This window comes from Loxodonta africana, chromosome 20 (assembly GCF_030014295.1).
Source record: "Loxodonta africana isolate mLoxAfr1 chromosome 20, mLoxAfr1.hap2, whole genome shotgun sequence".
NCBI lineage: Eukaryota > Metazoa > Chordata > Mammalia > Proboscidea > Elephantidae > Loxodonta > Loxodonta africana.
The window spans coordinates 57,088,035-57,108,977 of NC_087361.1; positions in this window are offsets into that span (position 1 = coordinate 57,088,035).

Genomic DNA, 20,943 nt, shown 5'->3' on the forward strand with positions numbered 1-20,943 from the left:
AATCCAGAATATAATAAAATTGTGTCGTTGTATACCAGTAGATTTTGAGGTTGTTGGTCAAGTAGCAATAGATAACCAGAACAACACGTCTTTATGTTCTCTCCTGCTTTTAGCACAGGGTCATTATTTTAAACAAATTGGATCTAACAGAGTAGAGGCATGTGAAGTGTTCACCTGTTTTATTTCTCCTTCTTCTAGAACAATCTCACTTCAACACTGTGGGATGCAAAAGCTGTGAGGGGAGGTATTTTCATGGCTAGCATGTAGAAATAATGTTTTTAATTTTGTTTATAAAGACATCATTAGGCACATAATCCTAAGTACAGCCACCCACTCAGGCTCCTGTCTGTATAAAAACCAAAAACCAAGCCCGTTGCCGTGGAGTCGATTTCAACTCATAGCAAACCTATAGTACAGAGTAGAATTGCCCCACAGGGCTTCCAAGGAGCAGCTGGTAGATTTGAACTGCCAACTTTTCAGATAGCAGCCGAGCTCTTAGCCACTGCGCCACCAGGCTCCCCTGCCTGTATAGGGCAGTTTTTACACTGAACTTGGTTGTGTACTCTCCGCATTGCAGACGAGAGAAGAAGGGAACTGGGCTTCCACTGCACTCTTGAACTCTGTCATTTGATCAAGGCAACTACCTCCAGCCCTCTCACCTTCCCCCAACAAAAACATCCCAACCATCTGAACCAACGCACCTAAACTTCCCAAAGGTCCATTAAAGCCACGCTCCAAAAGATTCTGAGCTGGGCAGACACAAAAGACTCTTCGATGATGAGGTATTTACTCACATATTTCTGAGGGATTAATTGACATGAAAATATGAAGAGGGGCTGTGTTCAAGGTCAAACTGTTGCCATCGAGTTGATTCCGACTCATAGCAACCGTATAGGACGGAGTAGGACTGCCCCCCAAAATTTACAAGGCTGTAATTTTCCCATGGAGCGGCTGGTATGTTCGAACTGACAACCTTTTGATTAGCAGCTAAGCACTTAACTTCTGCACCACCGGGACTCCTTGTGTTCAAGGTAGCCTCTATTAAAACTATATTTAAAAACTTGATAGTTTATATTTGTTGCAGAAAACATAGAGAAGCATAAAGAAGAAAATTAAAATGACCTCTAACCCACAACACCTAGAGAATAACATTGTTAGAGTTTCGGCTGCCTTCTCCTTTATTTTCTATTCATATAGATGTATATATGTGTGTATGTATGTGCACATATGTGTATGTGTATATGTGTGTATATGCATACATGTTTGTATATGTGTATGCATGTGTGTGCATGTGCATGTGTGTGTTTTTATACGTGTATATGTGTGTGTATGTGTATGTGTGTTTGTGTGTGTATATATGTGTATATGCATAAAAAAATATGTGTATGTGCATATATATGTGTACATGCACATATATGTGTATACATACAAACGATGCTCTAAGGTCAGCTCTTCTGGTAACCCGCTGTCCTACATCATCATATTGTGCACACTTTCCCGTGCTGTTAAATATTCATCTACAGTGTGATTGTATGTACAGTTTTATGCATAGTACTCTATTGTTTTAGTTTTTTCTATTGTATAAATATATCATAATTTATGTAATCACCTACTGTTTGACGTTTAGGTTGTTTTCAGTTGTCTTCTATTATCCGTATCATGGAAATGAATATCCATTCTTGTCTTTGTCCATTTTTATTTCCTAGATAAATGTCCAGAAATGGAATTGCCGAGTCAGAGGCACTATATTTTCAAGGCTTTTGATTCTTATTGCCATCTTGTCCTCTATAATCACACTTTCACCGGCGGTGTTGGGAGTGCTCATTTCACCAAGCCCATACCAATTGCGAAACATTTCCTTATGGCAAATCAATAGTAATAGTTCCTTGGGTTTAACAATATTACACCAATAAAAAAAAAAAAAACCAAACCCATTGCCATCAAATCTATTTCAACTCATAACAACCCTATAGGAGAGAGTAGAACTGCCCTGTTGGGTTTCCAAGGAGTAGCTGGTTGATTTGAACTGCCAGCCTTTTGGTTAGCAGCCGGGCTCTTAACTGCTGTGCCAGCGGGGCTCTAATACAGCAACAGACAACTACAAAATGCTGAAGATGGTGGGGAGAGGAGAAGAAATCTCTGAAAATGAAGAACATCTCCTTTACAGAGGAGGAAGGTGAGACCCAGAGAAAGCCAGTGATTGGCTCAAAGACACACAGATGGTCAGTGGATGTCTCTGCCATTGCACCTGAGTGTAATTGTCGGGATCATCAAACCATAACCGATTCTGGTCACAGTGTCAGATCAACAAGTGACAGTCCCAGGCTTGTCTGGCCTCCTCCCTACACCTTCTATTTTAAAGCATTGTATTTAGGTAGCTTCCTACACTGGCCTTGGTGAATCCTGATGACTAGAAGCTCTCTAAAACCCCAAAAGCCATTGCCCACAAGTTGATTCTGACCCATAACAACCCTATAGGACAGAGCAGAACTGCTCCATAGGATTTAGAGAAGCAGACCACCATACCTTTCTCCCACAGAGTGGCCAGTGGGTGTGAATGGCTGATTGTTCAGTTAGCAGCCAAGTGCTTAACCACTGCACTACCAGGGCTCCTTAGAGGCTCCCTAGAATCCTAAAATGCACCAAATCCTATTCATGTTTGCTTTTTAATATAAATTCTGAGTCTGGTCAAACCTTGCTGACAATGAGCCTTGTACCAAGCTAAAAGAAGGGCTAAGTAGTCAGTGAGCAAGAGCAGTGGACTTCCTAAAGAAGAGCAGCAATCTGCCTAAAGACGAGCGCTGATCAGCCTGAAGAAGAGTACACACAACAATATCTTCTCTAGTTCAAGATGCATGACGCACTGCAGACAAAGAAAAGAAGCAGCTGGTAATGTTGAGGAAAGTACTGATCTGTTATATGAGAACTCTGTCCCTTGAAAACTCACCATCTCATTTCTCGTAACATGCTCGTGGAAACTGGGTCTCATCCCTGTGATAGGCTTTTGGCACTCCACATTACGCCCCTGCTTCTGATTTTCATCCTACCTTCTGAGGTCTATTTCAATATCTCTACTTTTTCCTTTTAGTCTTAATATGTGGTACAAATCTCAGGTCACAAACTCAGAAATGTTCATTTCTTTAATTTTTAAAATAACTGACTTCAGTTTCTGTTTCAAGTTCTTATTTTGCCAAACAGTACAGACTAAAATGTCAGTAAACTCAGGGTCATCTCAGCCTATTCAAAACCTTTCTCCTTGCCCTAGTCTGCCCATCTCCTGGAATTTTCCCACTTTCTGAAGGTTCAGGGTGGGGCCGGCCTCTGGTCACCACTCCTGGTTGTCTGTGTGTGCTGACACATACAGAGGCCTCTGCATTTCTGTCAGCTCCCTTCCGTAGCAATGCACGTCACCACTGTACCCTCCTGTGCCTGCCCCGAGTCCTTGTGAGAGCCGACTCCCTATCTGTTACTTCTGTGCAACCCCGAGGCACATCTGGCTACTCAGCGCTGACGTGGGTGCAGGGAAATTGCAACCTGTCTCTGAATCATCTACCTGGACACACCACACAGCTTTTCCTTCTCCAGCACTCAAGGAAGCGCGGAAGCACACTCCGAGGCTTGCCTCCCTTTCGGGAACCCTGAGAAGTGATTCTTCCTAAAGAACAGCAGCACCTAACTATGGATTCCACTTCTCCTTGGGCATTTCTGTCATTCCTCTTCCCACTCCTTACCCCACCCACACCACCATGTAGATCCACTCTACCCCCACTTTGGCTGGACCAGATTAAAAAACCCCGCATTTAGAATCCCGCAGCTTGTAGAATGGGAGAAGTAGCTGGTGAGCAGAAAGGAATATCTGGAACTAAAAGCACAACTTTTAATACATCACGTTATTATTGTGCTACCACAGTTCTACCATCAGCCCTCGCACCTCTGAAGACCTGTCTGTGGTGGCACAGGTCTTCTGTCAGCCCTTTTCCCTCTGAAGACCTGTCTTTGGTGTCACAGGTCTACTGTCAGCCCTTTTCCCTCTGAAGACCTGTCTGTGGTGGCGCAGGTCTTCTGTCAGCCCTTTTCCCTCTGAAGACCTGTCTTTGGTGTCACAGGTCTACTGTCAGCCCTTGGTCCTCTGAAGACCTGTCTGTGGTGGCGCTCAGTAGCTCTGGTCTACCTCCATCACCTCCATGTAGTTCTACTGTCAGCCATGACACCCCACGTGATGGCACCTCACATGTAACATGGCCAAAACAGAAATCTATATCTGCCTCTCTTGTTATGATGTTCACCCTGTAGAATAAGAATTTATCTCCCCTAAAGGACCACAACTACCACAGCCTCACAAAACTGAGTCCAGCACAACTAGATCACAGCTACCACCATTGACTACGCTGACAGGGATCATAATAGAGGGTCATAGAGGGAGCTGGAGAAAAACGTAGAGCAAAATTCTAACTCACAAAAAAGATTGGACTCACTGGCCCGACAGAGACTGGAGAAACTCCAAGAGTATGGCCCCCAGATGCCCTTTTAACTCAGTATTGAAGTCACTCCTGAGGTTTACCCTTCAGTCAAAGTTTAGACAGGCCCATAAAACAAAAGGAGACTGAAGGGGCACACCAGCCCAGGGGCAAGGATGAGAAGGCAGGAGGAGACAGGAAAGCTGGTAACATGGAACCCAAGGTTGAAAAGGGAGAGTGTTGACAGGTCGTGGGATTGGTAACAAATGTCATAAAACAATATGTGTATTAATTGTTTGATGAGAATCTAGTTTGTTCTGTAAACCTTCATCTGAAACATAATTAAAAAAAAAAAGAATACATACCCACCACCACCCCCTACACCCTCTAAGATCTCCTCTGCCACCTTGCCACTCTTTCATGAAACTTTCCCCAACCACTCTGTCACTCAGAGATGGCTTCCTTCTCAGTCTTACAGTGTCAGACACTCACATCTTACTAACCACACGCTGCTCAGTAGTTGTTTTGTGAGATTGACTAGACTGTGACCTTCTTGGAGGCAATGCCTGTGTCTTGCTGTGTATCCCCAGGACCCAGTATGGGCCTGGGCACACAGGAAGTACTCATCAGACATGGACTTAACAGATGATTCTGTTGACAAGATTTGAGATTCCTCATAAGAAGAAGTTGTGTTTTATATCTCGTGGGAAACCCAGAGCCTAAAACATCCATGGGTGCTGAACGGGTATTTGGGCATAATGGTGACAGTGAATTGAGGCAATTCTGGAGGGGTCATCTTTGAACTGAGAAAGTGTTTTTAAGTTGTGGGAATCCTCATAAAACTTCCCCATTACTAAATACTTAAGTAGGCCATATCTGAGTCCTCTATATTAACTACTTTCTTGACAAAAATGTGATTTTGTTTACTGGGTTATCTATGGTTTAACAGTCTTTCTATGCATGTCTAAAACCAACCAATCAAATAATGAGCATGAATTGTGTCCCTAATGTTTGTCTAGCTCTCAGCTTGGAGAAATGGAAAAGAAATGGAGACTATAAAAAGAGAGATGCTTATTCCCCAAAGAGTTTATAGTCTGTTGCGAGTTGAATTATACCCCCCCAAAATATATGCGCAAGTCCTAATCCCCAGCACCTGTGAATGTGACCTTATTTGGAAACAGGATCTTTGCAGATCTAATTATGTAACGAAGTTGTGTTGGAGTAGAGTGGGCCCCAACCCTGTCTGAGTGGTATCCTTATACCAAGACAAGACACAGAGACAGACAGGTACAGAGGGAAGGTGGGCATATGACCATGAGGCAGAGAATGGAGTGATGCTGCCACCAGACAAGGAATACCTGGGGTGACCAGAAGCTGGAAGGGGCAAGAAAGGATCCTTCCTAGAGACTTTGCAGGGAGCATGACCTGGTCAACACCTTGATTTCAGACTTCTGGACTTCAGAATTGTGAGAGAATAGATTTCAGTTGTTTGAAGCCACCAACTTTATGGCTTCTTGTTACGGCTGCCCTAGAAAACTCATAGGCAGTCTAGTTAGGGAGTCAAGACATATACACCTCCAAAAACAAGAGAGCAATGTAGGCAATAATGAAGCACTCAGTTATACAGCAGAGACCACGCCCCAGTCTAGTTAGGGAGTCACCACATACCCCAAACAACAAGAGGGCAGAGACCACCCACTGAGCAGCTGGTGAACTGGGAGATGAGAACTTCGAGGAGGGCCCAATGACAGCTTCACAGACCCGATGGGGCTTGGGTCGAACCTTGTGTTGCTAGGTCCAGAGTGAATGCCCAAGGGTTTTGAGCACAAACAGCAAAACTCAGCGCTATGTGCACTTAATCTAACACAGTTTATTAATCTCATAAGCCTATTAAACATTGTTCTAAAAATTCAAATACCGCACACGCAACTAATGAAATAAAATTTAGGGATCTACAAATTAAAAATTCCCTGTCACTTAAACATTGATTACAAACTTCTTTAATCAAATTTTCCTAATATTTCAATTAGAATCACAAATCTAATAGACTGGATTCTCTTACATGCTTCAAACAGTTTGACTATTATCACAATGATAATAAGACTTTATTACAATTATACTTAAACAAATTACAAAAGTACTTCCCAGCATCATGGCCTTAATTTCTTTCTTCATTATCTCTCTATTTATTTATATTCCTATCCCTTCCTGAAGTTACAGGGAGTATATAAAATAATAATTTCTGTCCTTTCCTGTTGTTGTTAGCTGCCATTGAGTTGGTCCCTGACTCATGCTGAGCCCATGAACAACAAAATGAAACCCTGCCGGTCCTACACTGTCCCTGTGATTGGCTGGGATGGGACAGCTGTGGTCCATAGGGTTTTTGTTGGCTGATTTTCATAAGTGGATCACCAGGCCTTTCTTCCTAGTCTGTCTTAGTATGGAAACTCTGCTGAAACCTGTTCAGTATCACAGCAACACACAGGCCTCCACTGACAGACTAGTGGTGGCTGTGCGTGAGACGCGCTGGCCAGGAATTGAACCCAGGTCTCCCACATGGAAAGCAAGAATTTTCCCACCGAAACACCAGTTTATCAGACCCGAAGTAAAAGTACCATATCAGGTTAGTCAAGGCTACAATTACTAGGGTCCATGTACCCACTGAGGAGGCCTGGGGGCACAGTGGTTAAGCATTCAGCTGCTAACCAAAAGGTTGGTAGTTCAAACCCACCAGTAGCTCATTGGAAACCCTTTGGGACAGTTCTACTCTGTCCTATAGGGTTGCTATGAGTCAGAATTGATTCTACGGCAATGGGTTTTTGTTTGTTAGTTTGTTTGTTTATGCCAATTAACTCTTGTTAGGTTGTGGAGTGTGGTTACAACATGTAAGGAAATGCAACTCTTAATTTCCAAAGTGAGCTCCTTTTTATAATTGAACTTTGATGCTGTCTTTGCGAGTATCTTCCGCTTACCCTCCCACCTATATCTTTCACCTTTTCACACCTTGCTCTCTGCCCTGGGAGCCTGACCTGTATGTTCTCATGGGTGGTATTTTAGTTTCTTAGTGCTACTGTAACAGAAATATCATATATGAGTGGCTTCAAAGAACAGAAATTTATTTTCTGGTAGCTCTGGAGTCTAAAATTCCAAATCAGAGTCTCAGCCATGTCAATTCCTCCTTGTAGGTAGTCCTAGGGATTCCTTGGTTCGTTGGCTTGGAGACAATCCTCACATGATGTCTGTCTCTCCTGTGCGTGTGTGTGTCTGTGTCTACACTACTCTATTTATAACTCAGAAGTGATGAGGCTTAGGGTCCACTCTGCACTGGCATGACCTCAACTGATAGATTACATTACATTAGATTGCATTGTGGAAGACCATTACATTGTTGTTCAGTACTGTTGAGTTGGTTATGACTCATAGCAACCCTATGTACAACACAACAAAACTCTGCCTGGTCTTGTACCATCCTCACAATGCTTGCTATGTTTCAGCCTATTGGTGCAGCCACTGTGTCAATCCATCTTGTTAAGGGTCTTCCTCTTTTTCGCTGACCTTCTACTTTACTAAGCATCATGTCCTTCTCCAGGGACAGGTCCTTCCTGGTAACATGTCCAAAGTGCATGAGATAAAGTCTAGCCATCTGTGCTTCTAAGGAGTATTCTGGCTCTACTTCTTCCGAGACAGATTTGTTCATTCTTCTGGCAGTCCATGGTATATTCGATATTCTTCTCCAACACCATGATTAAAAAGTGTTAATTCTTCTTTGGCTTCTTTATTCTTTGCACAGCTTTTGAATACAGATGAGACAATTGAAAATACAATGGCTTGTGTCAGGCACACCTTAGTCCTCAAAGTAGCATATTTGCTTTCAACACTTTAGAGAAATCTTTTGCAGCAGATTTGCCCAATGCAAATTTATTTCATGACTGCTGCTTCCATGGGCATTGATTGTGGATCCAAGTAAACAAAATCCTTGACAACTTCATATTTTCTCCTTTTATTTTGACATTGCTTTACATTATGCTGTTTACATTACAGAAAGTAATTTGCTGTACCCAAGGCCAGCCAACTGATTTAATCACATGATTAAATCATAAAAGCATATGGCCAGAATTCCAATGCATATTTTTGGGCAGCACAATTCAATCCAGAAAGTTAGGATTGTGTAGACTCTGCCTTGGGGTTGGTTTCAGTGAGCAAGGTACCCAATCAGAGATCAGAGGCAAGCAGTAGATGGGCACCATGATCTGGCTCCTGGTCCCTCCCTGGAAAGTAGTCTTGATGGGCTGTTCCACATGACCCTCACATTCCATGTTCTGGTGACCTTTCCTTCCCTCATCCCATCAGGCTGACAGAGGGCAGGTGATGGTGTCAGTGCTGTTAGCTCAGGGTTCCTGCACAGCCTCTGTTGTTCTTCTAGACCTGGCCCACCCCTTTCTAATTATTTCCTCCTTGAATTATCCCATTCTGCCATGGCATGCAAGTTCAAGTTAAAGCTGAAGAAAATTAAATTTGTGAGGTTCATGAGAGCCAAAATATGACCTTGAGTACATCCCACCTGAATTTGGAGAGCATCTCAAGAATAAATATGAGCACTGAACATCAATGAATGAAGACCAGATGAGTTGTGGGATGACATCAAGGATATCGTACATGAAGAAAGAAAAATGGATGTTAGAAGAGACTCTGAAACTTGTCATTGAACGTAGAGTAGCTATAGTGGATGGAAGAAATGATGAAGTAAAAGAGCTAAACAGAAAGTTTCAGAGGGTAGCTCCCGAAGACAAACTAAAGTGTTGTAATGAAGTGTGTACAGACCCGGAGTTAGAAAACCAAAAAGGAAGAATATACTCTGCATTTCTTAAGCTGAAAGAACTGAAGAAAAACTTCAAGCCTCAAGTTGAAATATTGAAGGATTCTATTGGCAAAATGTTGAACAATGCAGGAAACATCAAAAAAAGGTGGAAAGAATACACACTGTATCAAAAAGAATTGGATGACATTCAACCATTTCAGGAGGTAGTATATGATCAGGAACCGATGGTACTGAAGGAAGAAGTCCAAGCTGCACTCAAGACATTAATGAAAAAACAAGCCTCCAGGAATTGGCAGAATACCAATTGAGATGTTTCAACAAATGTATGCAATATTGGAACGCTCACTCATCTATGTGAAGAAATTTGGAAGAAAGCTACCTGGCCACCAATTGAAGAAAAACTGATGCATTTGAATTATGGTGTTTGCGAAGAATATTGAATATGCCATGGATTGCCAGAAGAACAAATATATCTCAGAAGAAGTATAGCCAGAATGCTCCTTAGAAGTGAGAAAGGCGAGGGTGTATCTCACATACTTTGGACATGCTATCAGGAGGGACCAGTTCCTGGAGAAAGACGTCACGCTTGGTGAAGTGCACGGTCAGTGAAAAAGAAGAAGACCTTTAACAAGATGGATTGATACAGTGGCTGCAACGATGGGCTCAAACATAGTAAGGATTGTGAGGGTGGCACAGGACTGGGCACTGTTTCCTTCCGTTGTACATACAGAGTTGCTGAGTCGGAATTGACTCGATGGCACCTAACCACAACATCTTCTTTGGAGACTCAAATTATCATGGTTTGCTAGTGGGAACCCTTTAAACAAGACAAGCCTCAAACCATATCCCAATCCTGTACTCCACTCCCAGCACCTTTGAGAACATTTTTGCTTTCTGGCAACCACAGGATTTCCGGGACCTCTTCCTACCCACAAGATCTGCCACCATGAAGCACTGATTCCTTCAGTGGAGAAGAGAATTAGAGACCAAATTCTGAGTGCAGGTACATACGCAGCTGAGTGGTTGTCCAGATGCTGCCTTTGCTGTTAGGCCACATTTAGTGACTATTCTAGAAAAAAAAAAATGTCCTTTTTATTGAATACCATTAATTTGTCTAATTTAACATTACTAAATCTTGTTTTACTTTGTCCCAATACAGTGTTTTTATTTTCTCTACGATATATCACTTAAAACTTTAAGCCCCATGCAAACTAGGTACTTCTTTCTTTTTCATAAATCATATATGCCTTATAAACCTTCCTCTGCAGAACTTCATTGAAAATGGGTAGACTACGGATTGATAAACGGCAACAGGGCAGGTTCATTGTAGAGGAAAATCTGAGACCATTTGAAGGTTGTTTCATGGGCAAACGACTAAAGACGTCCAACAGAGAGAGAGCAGAAGGCGTGGGGAAAGAAAGAAAGAGAGGGAGCTTGAGAGACAGGGAAGAGAGAGAGAAAGATGGAGAGAGAAAGAGATTGGGAGAGAGGTGGAGAAAGAGAGAGAGAGACAAAGAGAGATTGAGATAAAGGGATAAAGAAAGAGAGAGAGAGAGAAGGGCAGCTGGCCAGAAATATATCAACCATCTATTGCTGGCCTTACAAGGGCACTTTATCTGGTTTGTGCCTTTTTTCATTAAGTTATCCGTTCATTCTTCGTGTATTGCCTGCTAGAAGCACTGGTGGTTTTAGTGGTTAACTGCTCGGCTCTTAACCAAAAAGTCCACCAGCTACTCCTTAGAAACCCCCTGGGGCGGTTCTATTCTGTCCTATAGGGTCGCTATGAGTGGGAATCAGCTCTCCGGCACTGGGTTTTGGTTTGTCATGTGCCTGGTTGAGCTAGAACCGAGGACACAAGGGCACACAGGCTACCATGGCAGGCCTCCTGGAGCTGGGCGTCTGCTGTAGCAACAACTCCCCACAGTGTGACAATGCCAGAGGCAGAGATGTGCTCAGCTGCTGTGGGAGGCCAAGCAGGTCAGCTCTGCTGGCCAGCAAAGGACAGGGACAGGAAGGGTGTCTCACAAGGGGCGCACTGACTTTGCAAGGCAGTGTCCAGCTGGATCCACACGCACTGGCCTCAGGAACCAGCCTGCTGTGGACACTTCCAGCAACGAGAGGATAGGGAATCTCTCAGCAAGGGGAAAGACAGCCAAGAAGACAAGCTTGGTTTGGAGACCATGGTGATGCACAGGCAGGAGTTACAGCTCCCAGGACTGTGGTGGACAACTGGCAAGAAAAACATCCACCAAACCCATTGCCAGAAACCAGTTGCCGTCATGTCGACTCCGACTCAGAGTAAAAAACAGAGTAGAACTGCTATATAGGGTTTTCAATGGCTGTGATGTTTCAGAAGAAAACCACCAGGCCTTTCTTTCCAGCAGCATCTGGGTGGGCTCGAACTGCCAACCTTTCCATTAGTAGGTGAGTACGTAACATTCACTCCACCCAGGGACTCTGACCCATTGCCAGAAGAAGCCCTTAAACACCAGGCAGTGCCATGGCCTGGTGCTCAGCAGAGCCTTGTTCTTCCTTTATTAAATCGGCATCCTTGTTTTCACCCCTGCCTGCCTTCGAACGTGACTGCTGAGGGGAGCTGGCGGTATGCCGAGGCCACATGTGCGTGGACGAACAGGGGAACTGAGGCAATTATGCAGAAAACTCAGAGAGCTTCTTCTTTGCTGAAGGTCCATAATTACCTGAAGAGCCTGTTTTTCAGAGCGTCTCAAACAGCACATTCGGACGAAAACAATTCTGTTTTCTGGATGATTGCCTCACTTCTCTGGCCGAGTGACTTTAGCCCCAGTGGAAAAGTGATATCCATCATGTTCTGGTCTGCAGGCCTGTAAAATCCATAAACAAGGCACCGTGCTCTGGACTAGCAGCAGCCCAACTGTGCAGAGCAAAAGAGGAAAGGGAAAAAGAACATGGGGCTGTTCATTCTCCCTTTACGCGCTGCCCTGCTGCCTCGCTCCCCACGCTGCGGCCCAGAGTTCACACAAGGCCTAGCAGCCCCGTCTCCTTCGTTCTTTTCTGGAAGCACGGTTGTCACTGCAGATGCCCAGAGTTCACGCAAGGCCTAGGAGCCGTTTCCCTCGTTCTTTTCCAGAAGCGCGGTTGTTGCTGCAGATGCCCAGAGTTCACTCAAGGCCTAGCAGCCGTCTCCCTTGTTCTTTTCTGGAAGCATGGTTGTCGCTGCAGAGATAAATCTTCCACTGAGCTAGCTGCAGTGGCACACAAACGCCCACTGCACACACCTGGCTAATTCAAACTTCAGGTTCAGTGTGGATGAGAGGGATTGACCACTGTGCAAACCTGCAGCTGTGGCTGCTGCTTGGGCATGAGTTGGGCAGGACACATGGACAGCAGCCTGGGTGATACGATCTGGACAGTGCAAGGAAGGACCCCTAACCTCCCAGGGTGCGTGGAATTCTACTGTTAGAGATGCATTTCTTTGGCTCTTCACTGCTTTCCACCCTTAAGATCCTCCTAGTAAAAAGCATTGCCCCTAAGGGAAGGGACATTTCCTTACGGCCACACAAGTGCAAATAATACTGTTGTTATCGTTGTGAGCTGCCCTCAAGTCAGCCGCGACTCACGGCGACCCCACACACAACAGAAAGATGTGTTGCTCGGTCCTGCACCATCCCCGTGATCAACTGCAGATTGGACTGCTGTGACCCATAGGGTTTTCATTAACTGATTTTTGGAAGTATATTGCCAGGCCTTTCTTCTTAGTCCATCTTAGTCTGGATGCTCTGCCGAAACCTATTCAACACCGTAGCAACACACAAGCCTCCACTGACAGACAGGTGATGGTCGGGCGTGGGGTGCATTGGCCGGGAATTGAACCTGGGTCTCTAGCGAATAATAATCGCCAACACTTATTTGGTGCTTACAATGTTCCACTTAGTTCTCACAGCCTCCACAGGAGGAAGGGACTATCACGTCCATTTGACTGATGAGGAGTCTGAGGCACAGAGAGGTTCTGTAACTTGCCCCAAGCCACACAGTGAAGAAGAGGAGGGGTCAGGGCTGACCAGAGTCAGTCCATGACATAACTACCCCTCTCTTCCACCTCTTGGGGACAAAGTCGGGTCCCTCTGCAGTGGTGATGACTCCACAGGGAAAGTAGGGTGCAGCAGGGTGTTGCTTTCCTGAGACCAGATGCAAAGAAGTGACCTAGATGTGGAGGCAAATTATTGTCAAAGACGATTGTGACAGTTTGGTGTCCCTGAAGACAAGTCACTTTTCGTGTCCACAGTCTTCTCTGCCATCCCGGGAGTGAAGTTATCAGCTAGGAATGAAGGAAATATATTAAAGGTGGGACTGACAGCTTAAAACCCAGTAATTAAATATAACATCATCCATGCATCTCTAGTGTCACAGTTCACCGACTGTTTGTTGTACCCAATCCCGTTTAAGGAGACAGGAGAAATCCAAAATCGCTACTGTGGTGAGCCGAGCTTGCGGGGCCTACGTGTTCACAGAGAGGTTTGTCCAAAAGGAGAAGCCCGGGCAGAGAATCTGTGACAATCTGAAAACTAAGGGCTAAGAGGGCCTTTTCATTTTGTGATGTTAAGGTAGAGATCACAAGTTGGCCAGGACTCAAGTCAATGGAGACCTTTAGAGAGATAGTAACTTTTTACCTGATTAGAGATTTAGGATCAGTGGTGGTCAGCTTCCAGTATTTTCAAGGACAAGCAGACTAAATGTAGATGAATGGCCAGAGCTGTTGGCGAAGGGTGTAACCTGCCATTACATGTGGTCATGGTGTCCCCAGAAGCCCTGCTCTATAAAAGGAAATTCGGTGTGTGAGCTCACTTCTCTAGGATGTCACACGGTACAGAGTAGGACAGCAGAGAATAACCAACCCTTAGTGTGTGACCTCGTTTCTCTAGAATGTCACACAGTACAGGGTAGGACAGCAGAGAATAACCAACTCTTAAATAAAAAGTATTTCTTTGGGGAAAGAAACCAGGCTTGACCAAGTTATTAGAGTTTGGCCTGAAGGTGAGCAACGCTGTGGGCATAATTTACATAGACTTTCAACAAACCTTTGTCTTGTCGATGGCTTCTATAAAATACTGACTTTTTGCAAAGTTGGTGAGGATGTAAAGTCAGGAAGAGAGAACTGGTAGAGGGGCAACAACTCTGTGACTGCGTGCCCTGGAGTCGTGGAATGTGGTGGCCCAGAGAGGGTGAAATCTCCAGGACTGCCCAAAACACTAAATTCTTTGGTACTAAATCACCAAATCTGTGGAGACAGATGGTAGGCGTGAACTTTGGTATGGATCTGTAAGCAATGATTGGTCTCTGTCTTAGTTACCTAGTGCTGCTCAAACAGAAATACCACAAGTGGGTGGCCTTAACAAACAGAAATCTAGTCTCTCACAGTTTAGGAGACCAGAAGTCTGAAATCAGGCTGCCGGCTCTAGGGGGAGGCTTTCTGTCTCTGTCCGCTGTAGGGGGTCCTCATCAATCTTCCCCTGGATCTAGGAGGTTCTCAGTGCAGGTGCCCCGGGTCCAAAGGATGCACTCTGCTCCCAGATCTTCTTTCTTGGTGGTAGTGGAGCCCTTCCTCTCTGCTAGCTTCTCTTTGCTTTCATCTCTTGTAAGATAAAAGGTGATGCAGGCCACACGCCAGGAAAACTCCGCTTACTTCAGATCAGGGCTGTGGTCTGAGCCACCCTAATCCTCTTTAACATAACCTAATCTTGCCTCATTAACCACTGGCAGAGATTAGGATTTACAACACATTGGACAACTACATCAGATCACAAAATGGAGGACAACCACACAATACTGGGCATCATGGCCTGGCCAAGTTGACACATATTTTGGGGGGACACAATTTAATCCAAGGCAGTCTCTAATAACAACTAAGGTCTCTGGGTGGCATTAACAGTTTGCATACAACTCCTAAACTAAAGGTTGGCACTTCCAACCCACCCAGTGGTGCCATGGAAGAAAAGCCTGGCGGTCTACTTCCATGAAGATCACAGCCGAGGAAACCCAATGGAGCAACTCTACTCTTTTAACACATGGGGTCACGGTGAGTCGGAATCAGCATTGACTTGACGACAACAGAATAATAACAACTTTCATAACCACAATTATTTAGGAGCGACAGAACCTGCACAACATGCCTGGTCACCTATCATCCTCCCCGTTGCAAGAACCGTGCAAGATGGGCATCAACCCTCCTGTCTTACAACGTGGAACTGAAGCTTGGACAGAGCTCCAGCGTTTTTGATCCCGTGACAAGCAGAGTGAGCTAGTTGGAGAAATGGAGCCAGTAAGTTCACTGAGTTCAATTAGATCACCTTTTGGGAGCATGGAAGGTGAATCTTCACAATGCTGGGCCACGGGGGTTGGATGGAGAAGTTAAAAGGTGAGGCCTTGGGCCCTTAGCTATGAGGAGAGAACATATCTCTCATCCTCTTTCCTACACTGATGACCTGCGTTATGCAGATGACACAATCTTGCTTGCTGAAAGTGAAAATGACTTGAAGCACTTACTGATGAAGATCAAAGACCACAGCCTTCATTATGGATTACACCTCAACATAAAACAAAAATCCTCACAACTGGACCAACAGGGAGCATCATGGTAAAAAGATTGAAGTTGTCAATGATTTTTACTTGGATCCACAATCAACACCAGTGGAAGCAGCAGTCAAGAAATCAAACGACGTAATGCACTGGGCAAATCTGCTACGAAAGACCTCTTTAAAGTATTGAAAAGCAAAGACGTCACTTTGAGGACTAGGGTGTGCCTGACCCAAGCCATGGTGTTTTCAATTACCTCACACACACGCCAAAGCTGGACAAAGAACAAGGAGACCAAAGAAGAACTGAGGCCTTTGAATTATGGTGTTGTTGAAAAGTATTGAATATGCCATGGACTGCCTGAATGAAGAAGGAACAAATCTGTCTTGGAAGAAGTATGACATCCTTGCTAAATATTGGCGAGACTACGTCTCATGTACTTTGGACATGTTATCAGGAGGGACCAGTCCCTGGAGAAGGACATTATGCTTGGTAAAGTAGAGGGTCAGCGAAAAAGAGGAAGACCCTCAATGAGATGGATTGACACAATGGCTGCACCAATGAGCTCAAACACAGCAACGATTGTGAGGATGGCGTAGGACTGGGCAGTGAGTGTTTTGTTCTATTGTATGTAGGGTCGCTATGAGTCCGAACCGACTTGACGGCACCTAACAATAACAAACTTCCTATGTTCCCTTCCTTCCATGTCCAAATGGAATCTTAAATCTTCTCCGTAAGTCAGAAGTATTGAGTTGCTCTATTAATTTCCTTCACCCCGGGACCTAACATACTGAGTTATAATGAGAGGCCAGTCTGCCACCCATCCCACACCGGGACTGAAACGGAGCCAATGGTGAACTCCTCCAAAGACAACACCATTCCAGAGCACATAGCTGAGGCGAAGTATGTGGACTGGGGCTGAGGTTACTTGAATTCTTCTCGAGGCTGAGATCCCTGCAACCCTAGGCACAAAAAGCCCCCTCTCTGCATTCAATTTGTAGCAAAGTAAACAATTTGTAGCAAGCCAACAGGGTGTGCATTGTATCCATGTTCTGGGGACCAGGCTTAAAAGAGACCTTTGTTCTAAATGGTATTTTTAAATACTTAATTAGCTACAAGAAGTTATTTTTTTAAAAAAAAAACTCTTTACCAGACACCCAATTACCTTTCAAATGAAAATGGACAAAAACCCACAAAACTTATGAAGAAGGAACGGTCATTTGTGGTCATGACTTCTAGTCTGGTTAAGTCAACAGGGCTTTACGGGAGACCTACGTGGGCCTGGAGCCCCTGGCTGCGAACCGGAGACCTACGTGGGTCTGGAGCCCCTGGCTGCTAACGTCTCGGCTCCTAACCAAAAAGTTGGAGGCTCAAGTTCACCCAGAGGTGCCTTGGGAGAAAGGCCTGGTTATCTGCTTCCACAAAATCAGATACTGAGAACCTTATGGAACACAGTTGTACTCGGACACACTCAACGAAATCAACTCAGCGGCAACTGGCTGGTTGGTTGCTGTTACAGGTCCAGTCCTACACGAGGCTCCGCTGGGAAGGAGCTACTGGCTGGTGGAGAAAAGGGAGTCACAACGAGAAGGACAACTGGAATGTGAGCAGTGGACTGCTGGACTCTACGACACACAACTTAGCTCTCCGGAAGAAGCTGAGGGAGAAGGCAGGGCCATTGCCTTGCATCTTAGGGGTACCCTGCACCATGTGGAGGTACCCTGCACCATGCGGGGGGAGGAGCAACCTGCACCATGTGGGGACACCCTGCACCGTGTGGGGTTATCCTGCACCATGTGGGGGTACCCTGCACCATGCAGGGGGGCATCCTATACCATGTTGGGCACCCTGTACCATGTGGGGTTATCCTGCACCATGTGGGGGCACCCTGTACCATGTGAGGGGGCACACTGCACCATGTAGGGGTACCCTGCACCATGCAGGGGGGCATCCTATACCATATAGGGGCACCCTGCACCATGTGGGGCACCCTATACCATGTGGGGTTATCCTGCACCATGTCAGGACACCCTGCACCACATGGGGAACCCTGAACCATGTAGGGGGGCACCCTGCACCAGGTGGGGAGCATCCTGCACCATGTAGGGTTATCCTGCACCATGTGGGGGCACTCTGTACCCTGGCAAAGCTGAACCATTCACTTGAACCTAGTGTAAGTGAAGGCTGCCCCTGCAGCAGAGAGACCAGGTAACACCTTACCAGGCAGAGAGAGACCTAGGAGAGGAGGGGAAGCTGGGCTAAGAGGTTGGGGAATGCCTGGTGGAGGAGTTAGGGCTCGAGTGGGAGCTTGAGTAGTCTGGGCAGGGTAGTTTATTTTCCTGATGGCCTCCCTAGGGACATGGGAGAAGCCACCAAACCATCCATATGACCAAAAATGCTCTTGCAGGTACCATGACAGAAATAGCTGTGTGCAATGCCCTGCCCCCCAGGACTCAAATCACTCCCACAGGGAGGTGGTAGTGGGGGCTGTCTCACAGGGGTGGTGTAAGACCACTTTAGATTTGTTGTTGTTGGTTGTTGTAGAGTGGCTCCATCTCATGGCAACCTCCTGGGCGACAGGTCCTGCACCATCTTCACAGGAGTTAGCGTGCTTGAGTCCATGGTTGCAGCCCCTTTTCATTCTGAGTGCCTTCCAGCCTAGGGGGCTCATTGTCCAGCACTATATTGGACAATATTCTGTGATCCGTAGGATTTTCATTGGCTGATTTTCAGAAGAAGATTGCCAGGCCTTTCTTCCTAACCTGTCTTAGTCTGGAAACTCTGCTGAAACCTGTCCACCATGAGTAACCCTGCTGGTATTTGAAATACAGGTGGCATAGCCTCCAGCATCATAGAAACACGAAGCCACCACAGTATGACAAACTGAAGGACAGGTGGTGATTTGAATCTAAGGTTATTTATTAAATCTCTACATATCCATAATGTCACCCAGTTGCTTCTTAGGGGTTCATGAGAAGGCCCACAGACTGCTGGAGAGTGAAAGACACTAGAGGTCACACCCTCCTTATACAGATGGGAACACTGAGACCAAGGGAAGGCAGCCCCTGCCCAAGGCCCTGAAAGGAGTTAGGGGCAGAGCTGGGTAAGTCTCCCTCCTTTTCCCTCCAACGCATTTTTGGATACCTCATTGCGACTCTTGCCTCCTTCCACTTCCAGCTAGTTCTAGCTAATGTATCTGATGCCGTTTCCCCATTATAATGTGAATTCATTAATATTGAACCTGTGGGTAGTATAAGGGTTGTATCAGATCTTTTCCTAGGATCAGATTTTGACAGAGGAGAAATGAAGCAGGCGGCGGTTCAGTGGTGAATTCTCGCCTTCCCTGTGGTAGACCCGGGTTCGATTCCCAGCCCATGCACCTCATGTGCAGCCACCACCCATCTGTCAGCGGAGGCTTGCTTGTTGCTCTGATTTCAATGGATCTTCCAGAGTAAGACAGGTAGGAAGAAAGGCCTGGTGGCCTACTGCTGAAAATCCAGCCAGTGAAAACCTACGGATCACAACAACTGATAACGGGTCAATGGAGGGGACGGCCCAGGACCAAGCAGCGTGGCACTCCATCGTGCATGGGGTCGCTGGAGCCAGGGGCCAATCCTACAACAGCTAGCAAGGACAAAGCTGTTCTTGGTGGCAGTGGGAAGAGGGAGTGAGACGTATGGAGGGAGGTGGGCCACCAGAAAGGTGGGAAAGAGGCGCGGGGGGGGGGGGCGCGCAGAGAGGAGCCAAAGACAAGTTTGCACACCGCAATGTTGCCTCCATCTGGCCTGGCGTGAACAGCCGGATTGGTTTTGATATTATCCAGAACAATTAGGGCGCTGACCAAAGACTTCTCCAGACTCTCAGAAGTTGTACTTCCAAGCATAATCCTTGGCTCTCAGAGAACCACAAGTAATTGATGACACCCCCTGCCTTCTCGCATCCCCTTCTTTCCAGCTCCCAGACAGATACATTTTCTCCTCTGGAGACTCATTCATGCCAGGATTTGCTATCATCTCAGACTTGACAACCCCAGCATCACGGCATTCATCCGGGGTCGCCTGGTTCTTATTAGGGCAATCAGAGGAGGCCGGTGCCTGGCTTTGTTACTGGCAGGGCCTACTCCATGCAGCCTTGGAAGTGCCCGGCAGCCTTTTGTTGCTGGCATGAAGGTCTTGCAAGCCCCTGCCAGACTCGGCTCAACATTTTCCACATGACTGATGGCATTAAAAGCTTTGCAATCCCAACAGGCAAATTTCTTAACTGGCTTTGTTTCTCATTGGTTCAGGTGGAATAATAAGGCCGTTTCTGCCAGGAATGTCAGTGTGTGGTTGGGAAGCTGGTGTTGTCTACAATGAGGAGACAGGGAGGGAGATACCCTGGGTGCCTGGTGCCAACAGTCAGAAAGGTTGGTTGAGAATTTCTCCCTCTTACTGAGATAGAAGAAGGTCCCTGTGTGGCACAAATGGTTTGTGCTAGGCTGGTAACCAAAAAGTCAGCTGTTGGAACCCACCCAGTGGCACCACAAAGGACAGGTCTGTGATAGGGTTCCATAAAGATTATAACCAAGAAAACCCAATGGGGCACAGATCTCCTCTGTAACACATGGTGTTGCCATACCTTGGGGTCAACTCGACGGCACAAGACAACAACAACAACTGAGGCAGAGATGGATGGCGTAGGGCTAGGGTGGCCAACAGGAGCTTCTGGGAGCTCGTGAAGGCCTTATGCTTGCCAGCCAGGCATTGTTAAGCCCGCTTCACACACTCTTCCAAGGCCATGTGGGTGCTGGGGGCAGGATAGAGGGTGCTCTGGGACCTATCTTTCATTTCTGCAGCTGTGAAATGGTTTGGCCTCTGCCGAAGCCTTGTGTTCCATTTTTCTCTTGCTTCCTTGGGACATTTCTGGAACCAAATATACCCAACTAGTCCTCAGCATCAGGAGGTAATTGAATCTCCAAATGCTGGCACTTCCGTTGTCCAATGACCAGAACCAGCTGAAACACCCAATTTTGCCAAACATCCTGCTCTGGACATTTCCCTAATTACCTCGCCCACCTACAATATCTTCATATTCTGGTCTTACTGAGGTGTTTGAGGCCCACATGGATCCTGAGAG